At 43.2% G+C, this 20,512-nt stretch overlaps 1 protein-coding gene across 4 annotated transcripts in view; it reads right to left on the bottom strand.

Annotated features, from left to right (window-relative positions):
- Nucleotides 1-20,512, bottom strand: part of TMEM108 (transmembrane protein 108) — a 162,282-nt gene that overhangs the window by 18,075 nt on the left and 123,695 nt on the right. The window lies entirely within an intron of this gene.

The raw sequence follows: 20,512 nt of genomic DNA, 5'->3' as shown, positions 1-20,512 counted from the left end.
GAAGGGCTGCTTGGTATTCCAGCTTGGTTTCCCATCAAGTCCAGATACAGTTTGTCTGACACGAGCCTATTCAGATGCCAGAGGATTGCTGGCAGTTCTTGTTTTCTGGGAACAAAACAGCAACAAGCACCCCAGCTGCATGCCCTTGTGAGGCTGTTCAGTCCCTATTCCAAGGCAGAGTGCCCTCCCTCCAGAGCAGTGCTTACTTAGCTTTTTGTGTGTGGATAGATTTTACAGATCTGCCTCCTGCTTCTGCACCTCCACCAGACTTTCCACTTATTCAATTATCTCTAATGATATTAATATTCCTGTCAGAGGAAAATACAGGGAATGAAATAGTGATCACTCTCTCTCCTTCTCCTTCCCTGGCATCAAAATGCTCACTCTGTATTTTATTTCTTCACTCCTCAGTGGTGAATGGGCAATTTCAACTGGTAACCATAAAGAATTTCACAGATCCTGTGATTACTGAAGTCATAATTCTGCTTCCCTTCTTCCATTTCTTCTATTTTTTTTTTTTTTTTAGTTTCTGTCTGTCTCTTTGGCACAGCTGGCTGTCTGGAAAAACACACTGCCTGGAGAGCACAAAAAAGTGTCCAGGGCAGCAAAATACCAATCCCTCAAAAGGCACAGGAAAATGTTAAGAGAGCAACAAGTTGGGGGCTTCTTGAGGGTTTTTGACTCAGAGTTCCTCTGGCACCCAAGGGTGCTGCAACAGCCCAAGCAGTTTGTTACATGGGCTCCTCACAAAATAAATTCCTACTACTTTCCTAGAAAGAAAAGCCAGTTCTTTCTTCTCTCTTACCATACCAGGTGAGAACATCCTAATTTTTTCCAGGCCTTGGAAATAAGTCTGCTGCCACCAGACTTCTTTTTTGGTGCTGTGGTCAAATCTGTAAGAAGTGATGTTGTGACAATAGGTTTGAGTTGTGGCAGCACTCACAGATATGGGGACTCTGACAGTGATGCCAATGCTGGTTTCTGGGGACAAAAGTCCCTATCAGGAGAGTAGGCAGGTGCATATATCAGAAGCATATTTTACCCACAGTTACACAAACTCTGTCTTCACAAGTTTGCTAATTTCATGAAGGATGTGGAAAAACAGAGTACAAATAATAATCTTAGGTCTGCTTTGCATTTCTGTGCTTTTGTGATGATGCTCCTTTTTTCCCTGCCATTTGCAGTTCACTTTTTGCCCTGTTTCCAGTCTGAAGGTTTTTCTAAATAAAGATATTTAGTGCATTATAAAAAAGGAAAAGTCCTTAAAAATATCAGCTTGTTTAGCAGTTTCTAGAACTCGGGGCTGATTAAGAGCTTGCTGCTGAAACAATGATTTAGCACAAAGCTGCAGCTGGCGTAACAAGAGAACCATGCCACGTATTTTAACCTTTACTGGGGGATTTGCCACATCTGTAAGTAGTAATTCACCACAGATTTTTTCCCTGAGTGCTGTCATGGATGGAAACATACAGTCCAAAACTGCAAAGACTGTCGTTTGGAATTTCAGATGAAAACTCTTCATAAGGACAGGGGCTCTGTGCATTCCCTTGTCCAAAAACACATGGAACAAACCAGAAATATTTTTAAAAGCACAGGAGCATTCCTTGGTCTGACAGCTCCCCCCTCACACAAAGCTTGTCCAGCCCCAGCTTTGAAATGCACATCCCTTCCTCTCCAGCCTTGACTTGGCAGCAGTTTTTGTTGGCAGGATGCTGTTGCCAAGGGAGACAGAAAGGATGTGCAGCTGGCTTTTCTTTCACCTGCACTTAGTGCTGCTGATCCTATTTATGTTACTGCAGAACCTTTGGCTTCTAAGAGACCTACCATCAATGTCACTGGACCTTTTGAAGAGTTTTGACAATGACACAAATAGCTGTGGCCTCAGATGAAAAGCTTAAAATAGGACCTTGCCAAAGAGAGGAGGTAGTTGGTGTCACTGATGCTAACTCAAGCCAGGGTGTCCATTTCCCAAGAACTGATAAGAAAGGGGAAAGGAGGATGCAAAGCCATCCTAAGTGGATTTCTGAAAGCTCCCCAAACAGTGAGTTTTTATATGTGTAACTTTTACACATATGTAAAAGTTACATGCTTGGTCGAAGGTAGCTGTGGCTCTGGCAGGCAATTCACTCCATCCAGAGGCTGACTAGGACCTCAGAGAGGCACCTCTCCTGCATTAGCAAAAGAGGTCACATTGAGGATGATGAGTTTTAACTTGATGTCCATGCTTCAGGTGATGAAAACTAAGTGAGAGGAATCCCACCTCATATCTCTCTACCTATTTAGACTGCATCATCATAAAGCAAACCATAAAGGGATAAATAGAAGTGATGTTTGAAAAGGTAAAATGAAGACCCTGTAGATACTTTCCTGAAGATTAAATCCCACTGCTTTGGACATTCCGAACCAGTTTTTACAGAACACCAAGTGAACAACAAGCTCTATAGAGCAACACAACATTGGCATAAAGAGTGGACTAGAATAGGGCCTGACAGCTTTTCCATGGTGATGCATTAGGAAGCATTTTTCTTTCACATATTGGAGGGTAAGTGGGAAAACACTAATTCAGCTGAAACTGGAGCTGCTGCCTCTCCAAGGAACAGCACACTACAGATCAGCTGCTCCTGGCTCCTGCAAGGCAAGATATCTGGTGCCTGCTGAACTGGAAAGTGGTGGGTAGCATGAGGAAGTAGGAGCCACTTCTTCATGCATAAACCTTTTTCCAAAATCACACAGCTCTTGTGCCTGCTGCACTCCTTTCAAAATCCTTCCACTTGCTGTTGGAGGCAACCAAGTCCAAGGCATTTGATTCCAGCACCAGATGATATATCTTTTCCAAACCTAATATCTTCAGGACTAAATCTCCAGCTCTAAGTAATTTACACTGACTTATCTATCAATCAGGGATTTTTCTGGACTCAAGTTACTCTTTCATTACAACACAGTCATTTCAACTTGTCTTTTCTAAGGAAACATTTAAAGGAACAGACCCTGTCTATCTATCCTCCATCCAATGTTTATCTTTCCCACTCACTCCTGATTTCAAATACTGTAGCACACTGTATGACAACTGGTGAGGCAGAGCAGAGCACCCCACTTGTGGATCCTCTGCTTTGACAGTGCAGACCTTCTTCTCCTCTACCTGCAAAAGCTGTGCTTAATTTCTCCAGCTGCACGTACAGAAACCCTGATATTGCAGCCAGGAGGAAGGCTGTAGTAATGCACAGGCTGACTAACTCCTATAAACCCTGAAGGTATTTCTGTCATTTCATCTGCTCACTGAAAGTAATTTGGATGATTTATTACTTATGCCCCCCTTCAAACACATTATTACTTCCAAGTGCCTGGTTATCCTTGTGCTTGATCTCCAATGAGAGCTGGTAATGAGGAGCTTGCACTGATTTGTTATATGAGCAGGTAAGACACAATTAGAAAGTAATTACTATATTTACCTGCAGGAAAGCTTTAGTCTGATTTTTTGATCATTTCCAGTTGAAGGAAAAGGGACACTGCCTCAGAGTGAGTAAATGGGCAGGGGACAGGGAAGGATTGGGCAAATTATTTATAGTCCCAGGTTATCATCTGGGCAAGTGAAAAGCAAACCAGGTCAGGATCAAGGGAGTCAGCATTTCTGGTATGGGGGACTGGGGACTGGTTTGGGGATACAAAAGGTCAGATGTAAATGGAAATTACTCCCAAGATGGACTTGGGATATAATAGGGAGTGAATGTTTCCATGTCCAGATTTTCTCCTGTGAGAACAGCACAAGGATGTAAGGTTGCACATAAATCAGCCAGAAAGGCTGTAACGTGCTGCTTTTATTATCTGATTTTATTATCTGCTGCATTATACAGGCTAGCAAGGCCTCTGGAGTGGATGTAAGGTTGCTTGGGAAAGAAGTGAGCTCTTACTTTTCATTTCTACATGTCCTTCCTACAGACTAGAGACAGCTTTCCTTTGGCTTCTGGGACGAAAATTTGTATTGCCTCTTTTCAGTCTTGAATTGAACCTGGCTTCAGCTAAAGCTGATTTCAGAATAATCTGGATGTTCATCATGGTCCATCCACACTGAGCCACAGGGATGCTCTGTGAGCTACTCTCCGAGGAGCTCTGCTTGTGGCTGGAGGGGTCAGCAAAGCCCCTGCACAGCAAAAAAACAGAGGTGCATGCCTGGAACTCCAGAATGTCAGAGGTACGTGTTGCATCAGGACATACAAAGATAAAAGGGGAAAATCAAATTCCCTTCTTGAGACCATCAGTTGCTGGCTGCAGAGATGAAGAATGGGGGTTTTGCTCCATTAGGTGAATTGCAAGATTGCACAGGTATTGAGATATGGATTTTTTGCCATGCTTTGGACCTGGGTATTGGTCTGGAAGGAATGATGGTTCAAGCTGGTGTAGTAAATCATATGTACTTATAAGTAAGGTCACAGCAGGAGCTGGATATAATTTCTGCTAATGAGAGCAGGACTCCACTGCTTGTATTTCACTCAGTGTTATTGCTTCTGAATTCGATTCAAGAGGTGGAGATACTCAATATCATACACAAGGAACAGAAGGGTGAGATGACACAATGACATAAAGTATTTGATTAGTCAGGGGATGAGTAATGTAAATGGAAATACATGTGAAGTTAGGAAAAGGATCTCACTTTATAAAAATCTACTCTATCAACTCTGCAGTTCATTCACTTTGCAATTTTTATTTGCAATTCAGCATGAATGCAGTTACACAACAAAGTAAAATGTTTCACTTCTCTGTGTGGATGGCCTCTTTTTACATCCCCATTTGCATTAAAAAGAAATAGAAGATCCACTACCAACTATGTGTGTGCTGCTTTGGAATGCAATTTTGAACATGTGTTGGTCTTGTCCTTCGACAGGAATATATTGCATATCTGAAGCATCATTTACCTTCAATGATTTAAATGTTCATAGTGGATTTAGTCACCTTGCCTTACACATGATGGGCTGGCACCTGACACCATCAACACAGAATAACTGTTTGGAATTACAGCAATAATAATGTGCAGAATGTGCAGGCCCCCTACTACAACCTTATTCACACAGTACTTTACAGGTAAGATATTTTATTTGTCTCTCCTTTCTGGTTAAACTTGCCTCTATTAATATTCAGGAAAGAATTTACTTTACCCGTTTCTGATATGTCATCACCTCCACACTTAATTTTATTTTGGAAGGAAATTGGACTGACAGCCCTAACAACTTCTGATTATTCACAGAGCAGCCCTTGTGAAGAGATTAAGTGTACCAGCTTTTCCATGTTGCCCTGTCAGCACACAGCCCTTCAGGGATCTTCTCTTGATGTGAAAGTTAGCTCAGCCCCAATGCTCATTCATCCTTGACTTCTGTTTAGCTAATACCAGTTATGTTGTTGGTGATATGACGTGGACATCTTATCTCTCTCCTTCCCCCTCCAGAAACTACCCTGGGAGCCTCATTTCATTTCAGTCAGGCTATAACATAGTTCCTAAGCACAGTGCTTATTTTTCAGCTACTGCTGATGCGAGCTGGCATCAGAAGGCAAAATAGAGGGCGGCTGCTCTCCTATCTGTCCCCTGCCCCACCCTCCAAGAGTAGGGTGGCTGTGCAGAGCTGTGCAGCGACCTTGGGTGGCTACCGAGAGCACCAAGTGCTCAGACACCTCTGCCTTTATAGTACATGGGTGTCCCACACTGGGATAGCACTGCAGGAGCCAAGAGCTGAGGTGCTTGTCCTGGTGCTTTGCAGGGAAATGTGCCTCTGCCCCGTGACCTAGCTCTCTGTTCTTGAAGGCTATTGTTTTTTTTTTCTAGTGTGAATGCAAAAATGCCAGCCATGGAACAGGGACATTCGATTTCTGGTAATGTCAGTGCCCACCTCAGTGGTAGCACCTGGCTTCATTGCACTGCCCTTAATATGTGTGACTGCTTGGGCCTCAGAGAGGGCTTGAGATTTGCTGGTACATTGGCAACAAACTTCTAACACAGCTGTGAGTTGTTTCCTTAGAAACAGTGCAAGTGCAAACATACCCAGAGGTGCGTTTGGAAAGACAAATTCATCTCTGAAATAGATAATAACATGTTTTTACTGCCTACACTGCTCTTTTCCAGGCTTTCCTTGGTATGGATTAATTTATTAATATGCAAAACATAATCTTGAAACTAGGGCACAGTGGAGCTGTTGACAAACAAAGAACTTTCTGTTCAAGCACTTTGAATGAACTACAATTAAACATCACTCTGAGTCCTCACCAGACAGATGCTGGAAGAGCTGTGTGGCAGTCAGATGTTACATTCCCATGAAATGCAATGATAATACTGACAAAAGTGTCTTGTCACAATTTTGCCTTATTACATTTTCCCTCTCTCTCTCTTTTGAAGCATTCTCAGCTGTCATTGTACCCGAACAGCAAAATCACTCCCACAGTAAAGTGCAGTATCAGGATGCAATTCTGTTTGGAGACAGAGCACTAAGTGTGGCACATCAGCTTTACAGCTGCAGGGGAGCATTAGTCCTTGCATTAGCATTAACTACCGTGGCTAAGAGAATGCACTGGCAATAGCCTTAGCCAAGGTCAGGGCACCAAGAGGAAGGAATATCAAGAAGCATTATACAGAGGGCATAATTTTAAGTGCAGAGTTTCAGCCCTGTTCAGTACGGGTTCAAAGGACTTAATGGAAATAAATTACAGAAGGATTGCTTGAGGTACCAATTTCCAGGACCATAGAGAGCACTGTCAGGAAAAGTCCCCTGGGACTGATGGTGGCTTCTGCTGCAGTACTGTAAATCCAGGACAACTCCTGTGCAATTAGGAAGATTATTCAAAATACAAATGACTCTCAGAGGAAACAGTAAATGGACCTGAAGAAGTAAAATACAGCTGGGAGTTGAAGACCAGTGACCAAATTAGGAGTTAGAAATAATATGAAGATTAAGGGCAATTAATAATTGCAAGAAGCAGTCAAAGGAGTGGGAAGGTTCATCTTTTGTTCTCTTCAAAACTGGGTGCTTGGGTGCTTAATTTCCCCCTTTACATTTTTTGCTGGAAATAATGCTTCAGTCAAATGAGAGATTTTAATAAGACATGTAAAACAGCTGCTCAGCCCAAGATTACTCACAAACAGTAACTTGTATATAGTGGCTAAAAACAAGTGATCCGGCATGACCCAAGGTCAGTGGCAGAAATCCCTAAGATGATCAGAAACCTGCCTAAGGTTGTATCTTCATGCAATCAGAATCCGACTTCTTGTGAAAGGCACTGGAGCAAGAGCTGCTTCCATCTGATGTCGGTGGCATCAGCCACGTGCCAGAAGTGTCACACACGGTCACACTTTATTGAACTGGGACTGGGGTGGGTGCAGGCAGATAAAGCAGGGGGAGCAGCAAAATTGACATGTACCTCTGCTCTTAGAGGCCCAAAGAAGAGGCTTTGGGGGGATGTACAGAACACAGCTCTTTATTACTCTCCCATTCTTCTGTGCTTCTTTATTGTATATTTATTCAAAAGCGCCCCTGCTGGGAGCTGCTCCTGCATGCTCACTCACTGTCAATTACATTGTCAGAAACACAGCAGCACCTACAGCAACATTTCTACTGCATTACAACTATTTCCTGAAGATGACCTTGGGTCCAAGATATTTATCAGACGTGTAATAAAACAGAAAGAGGAAAAAATGACACAGCAACAGTTTGCAATGATTTGTTTGTGAAGGTGGTGTGATTTGAACTTGCAAATTACAGGCAACCACTTCGTACTTGCTATGGTAATAGAAAGCATCTCTTACTCAGAGCTCCATGTCAACTCCTGCCTCTGCCTAAATTAATGCTTCCAATTAGTCCTGTTTTATTGTGCATTCATCACAGAACATTCAGTGTTTGGGCTTTGAACAGTACAAATCCATATACTGGTAATTATGAAAAAATACATTTTGTAAGACACAAATGTTCCATATTTATCAGCAACGCCTTGGGCGCTTTACAGGCTTTTTTGCTGACATATTTTTAATTTCTACAGTCAGATTCATCTTTGGGTTTAGTTACTAATTAGTAACTCAAAGACTGTGTAACTCTTTGCACTGGGTTCAGGCTTGGCTAACTCCATTTTTACAGCAAGTTCCTTGAAAAATCATCAAGCTACCGTGCACGTGTCCCAGGCACTAACTGATCTTCCAAGCTACGTGGCACATACCATGCAGGAGGAAAAAAATATCCAGACTTATTCCCTGAAATTACATCATATTACCTAACTTATCCAGTGCTGTTTCCAAACTTTCCCTCTTTTCCTATGTCTATGAAATCTTTGGCACATGTTAAAAATGTATGTGGAATAGTTTAGAAAGGACTGAAAGGAGGGTAAAAGGGAAGAATGTACCTAAGGCACAGACCAAAATTATGGTTCCCTTATAAGCCTATGGTTTCAAGAGACATATAGCTGTCACAATAATTATTTAACAGGGCTAAAACATTTCAGGTTTGGAGTCAGTCCAGAGATGACATTTCCAGAAGAGAGGAGGAGAGGGAGCAATGCAAGGCCCAACCCTGAACTGAAACAGAGGCAATGCTGTCTCTGCTCACTCACTGGAGTCTTGGGAGCAGCTGGACATAAACACCCTTTTACCTCTGGTGCAGCTGCTCTTGGCAGAGCATGATTAAAAGGGGAATATGATAACCATTCTTACAAGCTAGTTTAAAAATGATTCCTGAAAACCAAAGAGGTATTTTTTTATATGGTGTTACTGGAAAGCAAAATATTTGACACCAAGCTTTTGTCTGAGCAGGAGATTTTAGCTGATTCTTTACCAGCCAGTCATCTATACAGCACCTCTGGAGGCACAGGAGGAGCACAGCCTCCCTCAACAAAACCTTTCTGATATAAGAGGACTCTCTGCGTAGCACTGAATTATCTGAACAGCTCTATCTTGCTGCCTGAGATGGACCTTGATGTGAGTGTAGCACAGGGATGGGGAGGATGGGGAGGATGGGGAGAGGATGCAGCTGGAGAGCTCTGCTGCATCTTTTCTGGAATGGCAGCACAAGAGATGTGCCCAAGGGCAGGCTGAGTCACTTTGCAGAGAGCTGGTGTGCTTCACTGCTGCTTGAAAGGGAAACATTTTAAATCTTGCTCCCTTTGTGGCTCCCAAACAACTGTCTGATGAGAAAGGGAGGGCATCACAAGCTCTGGTGCCAGTTGCACATTGCATCAGGGCTTTCCTGCTTGCTCCCTTGCAGCCCACATGGGACAAAGTCACAGGGAAAGCTTAGCAGGGATGAAACCAGCAGGTTGCAGAAGAAATTATTCTTTAAAATCCTTTAAGTTTTAATGAAGATTCAGATCTTCCTCTAAAGCAGGCTAAAACTTCTCCTATGTGATTCCATGAAGGCTATCTAACTCTAGAGGGTGTTAATTATTCACAAGAGGTGGAGGTAAAGAGCTGGTGGAACAGAGCTCTCCAGCCACATGGATGGATGAATGGAAGTGGCTCATTTGGCTTTCCCAGCAGCAGCACCTGTGGGATGAGCAGGTCCCACCTAACCCTTCATTTTCAGTTCCTGGTCCAGGCAACACACATATCAACAGACTTGTAGGCTCTGTAGAGCAGCACAGACCTGACCCTGAGCTTGTGTGAGACATCTGGCCCTCCTGAAACCCAAAGAGCTCTGGCAAGCTGGAGCCATCCAGGGGCTGGCTCTGTGTCTGGACAGCTGCAGGGCCAAGAGCACTCTGTCATTACTACCCTGAGAGCCAGCAGTGCAGACCGACCCCTCCAGAGCTCCACTCTTATCTTGGGGGCACAGTCCATTAACAGGATCATGTCAGTGCATGCTTCTCCCTACACCTCCCTCCTGAGCCAGTGCTAGCCTCAAACAAATGAGCTGATTGCAAGGGGGAAGAAAGGGAAGGGAGGACACAAACAGACAGCAGAAAGTGAATAGTATTTTTAGATGTTAGGACAAAATAACCAATTGTAATCTCTGTTTAAAAAAAATTACTCACCCATTCATTTATTCATTGATTCATGCATGTCACTATAGGACACAAAACAACACGAGCGCACACACTGCTGCTCTCAAGGTGAAGAAAAGGGAAGTTTATTTTCTGACTCTAACATTTATAATTTCCTATAAGAGACAGTGGATTGGAGGGTGAAAGTGCCACCTCTCCAATGACACTGGACAAAGCAACAGTATATCAAACTTTTCTTCTTCCATAAAAGAATGCAAAACAATAAGTTATTTATAGAAAGTGTGTGAGAAAGTTTGCTACAAGAATGTAAACATCAGAAGGCTTAGAAAATCTTAAAAAATCTGGGCGACACATTCATTTGTTCATGGGCATGAATATGATCAAACTCACCTTGCAGACTAGGAATTGCTGGTGGCAGCTATGCAAATCCATTCCTAGTCAGCACCTTGTGAGATGTTTTTATTTACATGTCTTTTCATGATGTGTGTATGATTATGTTGAAGATTCTCTCTGCCCCTCTTGTGCACTCACAGGCACATGTATGTTATAGCAGCAGTTGTGAGGGAAGAAGTCTGGGCATACCAGTGTTTGTTATAATTAGCACACACATTTATATTTCATTTTTATATTTTGGTCCTGTTCTTATCAAAAATCAAATCAGGAAAAAAATGCAATTTCTTGTAGTTTAGGTCTTGCCTCCTTTTCCAGTATACACATCAAGGTCTTTCATTTGTTGGAAGTTAGAAAAAGCTACCGACAAAGGCTGCCCAAGGAAGGCAGTACTATGAATCAGATGGAACATTCTGAGGTGGGTCTGAAGTGTCCACACAGCATCATCTCCAATAGGAGAGGAGACAAAAATCCAGGCATTTGAGTCTCCTTGTCAGTCTCTGTTAGAGTCCCTGAGCAAAATTACTCATTTGGAGGCATTATCTCTATATTTGGCAAAATCTTCAACCATGTACACATGGCATGCAGCCTATGAATACAAAATCAATTTAAAAGGATGCATCCTAATGCAAAGTGAAGACACGACCTTTGCTTATCCCCAAATATTTGTCATGACAACTGACACTCAGCTGAGGTGTGAGAATGGAGTGCTCTGCCTCCAAACCACAAGAGGTAGAATCCTTTTGAACTGGGTGGAACAGAGCCCTAGCTGACAAATTGACCTCAGCTACAACTGGAGGGACACCTCTGTCACACTAAGCAGAGATTTTTGTCATGAGATGTCAGAGGATGGCTGGGTCATTTGTGAAGGTGTCTTTCAATGGTTTAGGAGTAGGAAGACTTGATTTCATAACAGCTGCTAATTTACAGTTTGCCTGATACAGCAGGTGACAATTCAATAAAGACAGGAGCTGGAAAAATCCACTTTTTGTAAATATGTTTTGGGTTTAAGGGGTTTTAGTATGTCTGTTCCCTTTAACGATTTGCAGTCTATAATGTTTTTTCTTAGGTCAAGAAGCTTATTTGAAGATGAAAGGTGCAGATCTGGAGGAATTTTAAGTAGAATTTCACACAAGTGCTCAGCTTGACAGAAACAACAAAATTCACCCAATGAAAAACCCAAGTCAAAGGCTGATTCAAACTTACTCAATGGATTTATGTGACCAATCCCTCAATATTTTGATGAGATGTTATCCATACCTGTGTTCTGGGTTTGTAAAAATGGAAAGTTTGTCTCTCTCTACTTGACATGCTACCAACATGTCGAGTCAAAGCCTCAAAAGGACACTTGAATTCCAGCATTAACTCTACACTGCTCCCTGGAATGGGTAAGATATTAGGGAAACCTCTGCAGATAGCAGCCTTAGAGAATTACTCTAAGGAAGGAAAAGAAGAAGGAAGAACAAAGGAGATACCCCAAGATAGGGATTAGGGAGAAAGACAGAGGAAGGAAAAAGGGAATAGACTAAAGAATGGAAAATGGCATATTTTCTTACCAAGCAATACTGGATGTAAGAACTATGTTCAGAATAAATAATGTTATCTGAAAAAGCTAATTGCGTGTATCTGGCAAAATCCTCTTTCTGATCATTGTACAAACCTCCCATTGACATGGCTGAGATATTTACTTCTTGCTGAATGAACATTATTTATACTTTGGCCCAGAGTTTGGCATCAGAACTGGAACTGAGTCTTTCATGCAGAATAAATCTGACATTCTTCCCTTCAACCACTGCTTAACATTCTAGGAAAAATTAAATTCTTCATCAATATGTACAAACTGTGCCAGGATGAGCTCTGCCCTCGGACTGGCATTCAGGAGGGCTGTGCTGCAGTACTTCAAAACAAAATTTGGCCTTCAATTCTAATTGCTCCCAACTCCAGAAATATTGAATTGATTTTCTTCAGACATGAACTGTTTTCTCCTTCATCACCGAGGTCTATAAAACAAGCTGGGTTCAAATTTCCTAGCGTCAGCTCTTCTTGAGTTATGAGGTCAGAGAAGCTGCAACCGGAACAAATAGGAATAGCTGGTTTCTCTTCACGCCCAAATATCATAAAAACAGCCAGGCTGCTTTTGCTGAGAGTTCTCAAAATATTCACCTTTAGACTGAGCCAAGCCTGAAAGGTACATTGCTACCCCTCAAGGAGCTTTCTTGAGAAAATTAGGAACAAGTGAAAACTGGGGAAGAGCCTGGAAAAAGAAACCAATTGGATGCAGTAACAGTGGTTTTGTTTCCACAGAAGTAATTTACAATTCCCACACCTCCATCATAAATTAGCTTTGGAGGAGCCCACATGCTCCTGAGTGGGACTGTGGCTTTCTTCTTTCCTAGAAGAGACATTTTTCCTCTTAGCATCAGATAATCATAGGCTGCTTAGGGAAATTTTAATCTGTTCCTTATGTCTTACAGAGAGGAACCCTGCCACAATGACTATCGGGAACGCGTGTAAGACTTCCCCCAGATCCTTGCTGGATCTGCTTTGGCAACCCCATCTTTCAAGCTGAACCTTGAAGCCCAGATCACAGCCAGAACCACGGTCAGAAAGCCTGCCCAGGGGTTTTAGCATAATCTGATGTATTTATGCCTTTCACATCGAGACACGGATGAGGATGGGGAGCCTGCTCCATGTTAGGCATCGCAGGGACATTGTAATCATCTGGTCATTCTCTGAGGAATACTTGTACCCTTTGCTTTCTGCAGCTTGATAGGATCAAATGAGATTTTTAAAAGTCCGAGCCACTGGAATAAACCCCACAGCTACAAATGCTCATATTGGAGGGTTCAAGGAGGAATTTGAATCGGGTGCTTACAAACCAACTTGTTTTCTTGCATGTGAGATACACAGACAAATACAAAAAAAAAGGCAGCGAGTTTACCTCTAGTCCCTTTTTAGCTAAAAATTATTTGCACTTGAAAACCTTCTGACCAGCCTAACTGCACATCCTTAGCCAAAGGCAGTGGTTATGAAACACCGTGTAACTGCCCTGTTTCACATGTCATTCCCTGGGACAGGGAATCTCTAGTACAGCATGAAGACGCTGAGGACATCACGTGGGGCCACCATGTGAAAACATCTTCTTACTAAGTTGTCACGCTGTCAAAAGCTGCAACCACTCACTACTCTAGTGAGCCATGAATGACTTGTTTTGCTACTTCTCAAGCTCTCCTGGCAAATACAGAAATACTGAGACACAAATGCCCATATCTTGATCACCAGAAGAAAGGGTCACTAGATGCTGGAATATGTTTTTTATGGTGATGAAGGGCAAGCGCTGTGGGCAAAAGACAGCTATTTCTTGAGGACCCAGCTATTTGCTCCGCCATTTTTGCTTCATGCTTCTAAGACAAAAAGCCTGCACAGTCTACCTGTGCCACCAGGCCTCCCGTCAGGTTCAATCTCACCCTGGTACTCTGACAACGAAAGATCTGCCCATCCATGAGGCACCTGCAATGCACTGAAATCACAGGGGTTACAGAAACAGAGCTGAGGGCAAATCTGGACCCATTATCTTCTGGTTGTTTTAGAAAACAAGTGTAATGGTGCAGCTGTTCCTCTTTAGAAATAAATAGGTTACAGTGTTTGCATGTTTATGGGGATTTGCTCCCCAAGGTGCATCACAAAACTCCCATCTTGCTAAAGTGGGTGACATGGGAATGCTGAAAGGTGGAGAGACAAATTAATAGGAGGTTTGCTACTCAGCCTTTCAGTGAGAATACAGCATTCTTATTTAAAAATAATAGGATAGTGGCAGTTACGAACCATCTGCAACTCAGCATTGAGGAAAACAGTAAAAATTTGATTAGAAAAACATTTCAGACCCCAAAAATAATGGTACACTGCAATTGCAGCAATGATTTTGTTGTACTGCATGTAAACAAGTTACATTAGTGGTCAGGTGAGCCAGTGTTTCTCCCTGCCTCTCCAAAGGGCAGGTGATTTAGCACAGGCTCAGCTGCCTGGGATGTGCATGTGGAGTAGGTGTATTCTGGCCAGAACTAATCATGGAGTGTGCTCTTGCTGTCCATACTGCAAAAAATAAGAGTACAGGGCTGATGTCTGCACCATAGGGAGTACTGATGCCTCATCCAGGGTTAATGAATTTTATGGATCCACTTCCTGAACATGTAGTTAATGAGTCCAGAAACTGTAAGCACCAAGCCTCAAGCACTCCCTGTTGCATCGATAGACAGGTGACTGTGAAGAGCCAGTCACATGGACACGTGGATGTTTCTGCTTTACTTCAAAAGGAACCTCAAGGCTGCATGCAAAGGACATCAGGGAACACATGGAAAGTCACCCAAGTCTTGACATTAGTCATGCTGCCCTGCTCATTCCTGCCTTTCCAGGAGGTGCCAAAGCTTCTTATGAAGCTGCAGAAGGGGTGTCCACAGCTCCTGGGAGCACAAGGACAGAGCCTGTTGTGTCCCCACGGTGTCCTGTCCTCTTCCCACTCAAAGTGGGGCAGGACACAGCTGATCCAGCCTGCTTATGCCTCACTCTGACCCTGCCATCAACAGAGCAGGGGCTTAAATACAGGGTCTTATTATGGGCTGTTGCAACCAGGTGGCTTTGTAAGTATATAATAACAGATCTATTTGTCTGTCTATCTATCTATCTATCTATCTATCTATCTATCTATCTATCTATCTATCTATCATCTATCTATCTATCTATCTATCTATCTATTATGTATACTTTTTATGTCTTTCTAGATATAAAAATAAGAAGTATAATATATATACACCACTATAAGGTATTGTTGTTACAGTAGTTCAAAACATTTGATGCCAAATTTCACTGTTGCTTTGCATAGCCAGACATCCTTCAGTTGATCCCAAACATTTTGATTGAACTATTTTGGGGAGAGACAAGTTTGCAGGCAGCATCTTTCTGGAGCTTCTTTTCACCCACAGGCACAGTGGCAGCCAAAGAGGAGGTCACAGTGGCGTCGCAAACCAACCTCCCTGAGGCTTCTGCTCCATTTCTGTCCTCTAAAGGGTTGGAGCCCCTGCTGACAACCTTGCTACTGAGTGATAGCTGAGATGGAAATTAAATAGCTGGAACATTTGCCTGCATGTACAGAGGGAGGCAAACAGGAAGGGAGGGGGAAGCTGTTGATATATAGCAATTGTGTAGAGCAGTAAATATTAGCATTAATTTTGCTCATCACAACTGCCTATTCATTACAGTTTTCCACGTACCAAATCCATAAGTCTGTATGTGCTGAGCCAGTGGCTTGCAATAGCAAGCAGCAGATAATGTATGATGTATTACCTCCCTTATAATGGATTGGTTATTTCAGCCTTGATGTGATGAAATAAATGACAGCAATTTTGCTAATACATGTGTTTTCAGCTCTCCCCCTCCTTTCAAATAGGGCAAAAAGGTGTCCTTTAACATTTAGAGCCATGGAAGAACACAATATGAATGATGGTAAGTGACTATAATGTAGTACGCCATAAACTCTAAGTACCATCTGGTTTGAAAGGAAGCTGATATGAGGTATAAAGAAGGTATTTTGCACATAACAGAGGTAATAAATTTGGAGTTTGCTGGAGGATTTAGACTCAACTGGAAATAAATTCATTGCAAATATTTTGAAGTATTGTATAGATACATTAAGAAAAGATTCTGCCACTAAGCTGAAAGTTCTTCTGGTTCATCTGGTAATATTAGAGCTTTTCTGGTCAAATACTGATCATATCAATCTGTGTTCTGCTTCACACTGATGATGGGAAATGTATGGCATAAGCAATGCATTGCATGAACAATGTTTCTACATTCTCCTTTAAAGTAGGAAATTCAATAGCAAAGGATTGCTGGTTGTTCATGCCATCATTGCCATAAAGAAGAAATTGGATGGGTGCATCATGGTCCTCTTCCTTCCCTATGCTCTGCCTGCCCATGTTCTGCTGGTTTATGAGGCCAAGCTGTGCCCAAGAAATTAGAAAAAGCAGCCAAAAGCAAGTTTCCATGAGCTTAATCCCACTACCAGCATATAGAAAATGAAAGCCCTTGTCCCAAGGAGCTCAAAGCAATTCCACCAAATTCAGCCTGCACAAACCCAGGAGAAGCAAGTGCAAGCTGGGGACTCTAGAGTTCGGTTCAGGGCTGGGAATGCTGGCAAATTCTTAGGATGAAATAAACCCACATTAAGAAAGATTTGTTCAAGGCAAGATGCAAAGATTCAAGGCCTGATCCAGGGGCCACTGCCATCAGAGGGACGATTTCCACCAATCTAAAATGGCTTTAGCCAAAACCTTTAGCTTGACTCTCATTTTGTACAAGCTCCTGTGCCCTACTCTGTCCCCAGAGAATGGCAGAAGCCCTACACTGCTCTAATCTTTGGCATGAGCATAAAATCATGCTGGGAACCCAAATAACTCCCACGATGTGAGGACAGCTCTGCCCTTTGGTGGGGCTGGATGTTAAACCAGCAGTTAAACACTGCCTGAAGCCAGCTGCACAATCTCCAGCTGTTGCAACTCTCGTCCCTCAGAGAAGAGGTACCACCTTCTCTGAGACATGTCAGCTCCCCCTTCTTTTTGCTGGATTGGACACAGAAGTCCCTGCCAACCCCAGACTTCTTGACGCTCACTGAGTTAATATTTTTCCAGCACTCCTGTTGCTTATTGGGGGCTCCCAGTTCTCAAAGATTTATCAGACCAAACAGACTGTATCCAGCAGTGGTGGGAGTTGTTCCTGATGTTTATAATCCCAAAAATTACATCACAGATACCTCTTTTCCCTGATGAATGCTGACTGGCCTCCTTCCCTTCTGCCACTTTGCTTAAGTCACATTTGCCCTCAGGGAAAAATGTGGCAGAGTCATGAATAGGAATGGAAAGCTCTGTCATATGGAGAGACTAGGATGCAACGTGACAATCATGTTAACCAACTCACTGCCCTTTGGATGCTTGGCCCACATCCAGCATGGTGACATCAACACAGGGCTCTGGGCATGCGCTGCAAGGCTCAGATTGTCCCAAAATGTCAGGCAGTGAGTGCCCTGGAAGCTGTGGGGTTCTCAGGAGCTGATCAGCAAAGTGCTGCACATCTGGCCCTGTCCATGCACCCTCAGCAACATCTGCAGCACTGCATGGAGGCAGCAGCACTGCTCACCCTCCCTCTTGGAAACCCACTGAAATCATCACACAAACCCATGGGGGCAAGCCTAACCTTCACAACTTTCTACAGCAAAAATGAGGTGCAATAAGACAAAACATTAAATGGATGTTTGGCCTTGCCTTCCAACTAGAGATCTTTTTATTGAGGATTTCTACATGGCCTTCCACTGAAAAGCAAGTATTTCGGGGAGCCTTGTGTGCTTCAGCTTGATTAATCAAAGATTTGTAGCCATATAGACCACTGGAGCCCTAGTAGTCCTGGTTCCCAGCAGGGGCTGATGAAATGCTGATGAAATTCTGGCACCTGTCTGCAAGCTACGGAGATGTGAGCCACCTGTAGTGGGCAAAGGCACAGACTGAACCCTCTCCTCCAGCACTGGGCTGCCAGGTATACCACCTTCCTGGTGCAGTTGCATATGAGCTGGTCAAGAGCTCAATCCCAGGCGTTGTGTAGCAAATCCAGAGTCAGGACTTTGCTTTCAGCAGCTTCCTCAGACTTGGTAGTAGCACAGCTACAAAATGGTCTTGCCCTTTTAGCAAATGAAAGTTTATTTTGTTGCCAGATGAAGAACTATTTGCTGGTAGGGAAAAGACAATGTTTTTTTTTGCAAAACCATTAGACTGAAACCACACAGTGAGGAGGATCATGTTTAAACATTAACCAAGGAGAGGGATGGGAGAATACATTTTGTTGATCAAGGGTCCCAAAAGTAATGAACTAGACCAGTTGTGTCACTTTAGTTCTGTATTTGGAAGGTAATATTGTGTTCATCAGGCAGCGAACTACAACTTCAGGTCGGTGGCCACCAAAGCCCACCAGAGAGACCCCTGGGATGAGAGAACACATGCACTAATGAGGGAGGAAATACACTGATGACTTCGAGGAAATGATTATCATATGTATGTTTCTTCTGGGAAATCAATGAATATGTATGTAAACTATAGTAGATAAACAAGAGCCTTTTCTGTGCTCAGCATGGGCAACATTTTGGTGGAAATATCCCCTTGCACATCTGGCACCAAATAAAGAATGCCTGCTTCTTAATGCCATGTTGATGTTAAGAGATTTTATTTTCTGGATTTTTGGTAATAGTTTCCTATCCAGTCTATCTTCTGTCTTCTGCCTAATCCATCACTGAAGTTACCAAGCTGAATTTCCATGGCAACAGACTGTGAGGTCAGAGAGAAAGTACTAGGCTGGATCAAGGATCTGAAGTGGAACTGTGAAAGGGAAAGAACAAAATTACTTAGAAAAATTAACTGTCATAATAAAGGGAACAAGAAAATAAAAGACGGATCAGATAATCTACTCCTAGTGTGAAGACTCTGTTTGGTTTCTGACAAAGCTGTCACCAGTGAATATACCCTCTTATACACACAGAAACCCAATTTGTCTCTTTGCTTCCTTTGAAATCAACAGCAACTCCAGCAGGTGCAAAATATGGACATCCAAGGAACTGCAGGGGAATTCCCAGTCATCATTTCTTGGTATCTGCATTTTCTTGCTTAGTGAGAGCCCATCACACATTGTAACAGGCCTCCATTGAAAGAACATCTCCACCTCCACATATGGTGGGACAGACATGGAGACTTTAATCACTTTTTTTCTAACTGAGAGCACGCCAATACATTTCTCCTTTAATCCTCTTCTCAAAGGTGTAGTGACCACAGCCCAAAGCCATGTTTAATTAGCTGTCAGTTGTTTGCTCCCTGGCATAGCCCTAATGCAGGCTCCTACTTCCTGACCAGGAGCTCCCAAGGGACCACCTGCCAGTGCCCCCAGCATCCACTTCAGACACCCCATAGAGACAGTGGAGTCAGCAGGGTGAGCCTAAAGATGGATGGCACAACCTCAGTGAGGGTGAGGGATGGGGGAGCGAGGTGGGCATGTAGATGCCCCCCAGGGATGTTGGCATCCCTCTGGGGTTGGGTAAATTGTCACACAGGAGGTTGTGCTGTTTTAGGAAGACTGGCAGTTTCCTCCTGTTTTTAATAGGATCTCCTGCTGTGCCTGAGATGCTGTCACTGATGTGGGCCCCATCACATCACAGCAGCCACACAAGGCCGGTGCTGATACCGTCTCCAACCCAGTAGCTTCCCTTTCCTTTAGGCAACACCACACCGTGTCTGTCCACATTTGTTACCACCTTCCCCTTCCAGGTGATGGTCTAGGACCTGCAGTTCTTCGGAGAAATCCAATTAGGGACATTGTGCAAGCCCCTCTTCAGATGAAAGCTGCTGATTCACTAAGCTCCAGGCTTGCTGCCTTTACCCAAGGAGCACAGCAAACGTTTCCCCCTGGCAGTGCTCCCTCCCTTCCTTCCCGCGCCATCGGCACGTGCTGCATATCAGAGGAGACAAGAGGCTTTAGGGTCTCCTGTTCTCCACCCACGGGGGATTTTTCTCCCTTGTTCAGGAAAGATAAAGGAGGCAGGCAGTATCAGACCCTGAAAACATTCTGGGGATGTTTGGAGGGGAGGGAGGCAGATATGGAGAGAAACCTCTAATGCCTATCTGGGATTTATAATGTGTCTTAAATTACTGGGTTTTTTCTGCTATTTGATCTGAGAGCATATTTGAGTAAATCTGAATATCAAAGAAATTCAGAAAGACAATGGGGCAAGGAGTAGGGCAGAGACTGACAGGCAAATAAAGAAACCAGGAAGGCAGTACAAAGATGATATTGCAGATAGACCCGATTAAAAGATGAAAAAAAGAGGTGACCTCCCTGGCCACCAGGAAAAACCACTCAACATAAATACAGGGTGCTTTTTCCCCATATAATTTTTTCAGAATTTTATGTGTTGTTCATAGGCTACGCTTTTTTTTTTTTTTTTTTTTTTTTTTACTTTTCTGACAGTGGGTGATAGAAGGGCCATGAAACAGTTTTACAGCAAAGCACTATGGACAAAGCATTGCTTAAGACAGTTCCTTGATGCACATTAAAATAAATGTAGAGCTTGACC

Source organism: Molothrus aeneus, chromosome 1 (assembly GCF_037042795.1).
Source record: "Molothrus aeneus isolate 106 chromosome 1, BPBGC_Maene_1.0, whole genome shotgun sequence".
NCBI lineage: Eukaryota > Metazoa > Chordata > Aves > Passeriformes > Icteridae > Molothrus > Molothrus aeneus.
This window is presented reverse-complemented; position numbering and strand designations above follow the sequence as displayed.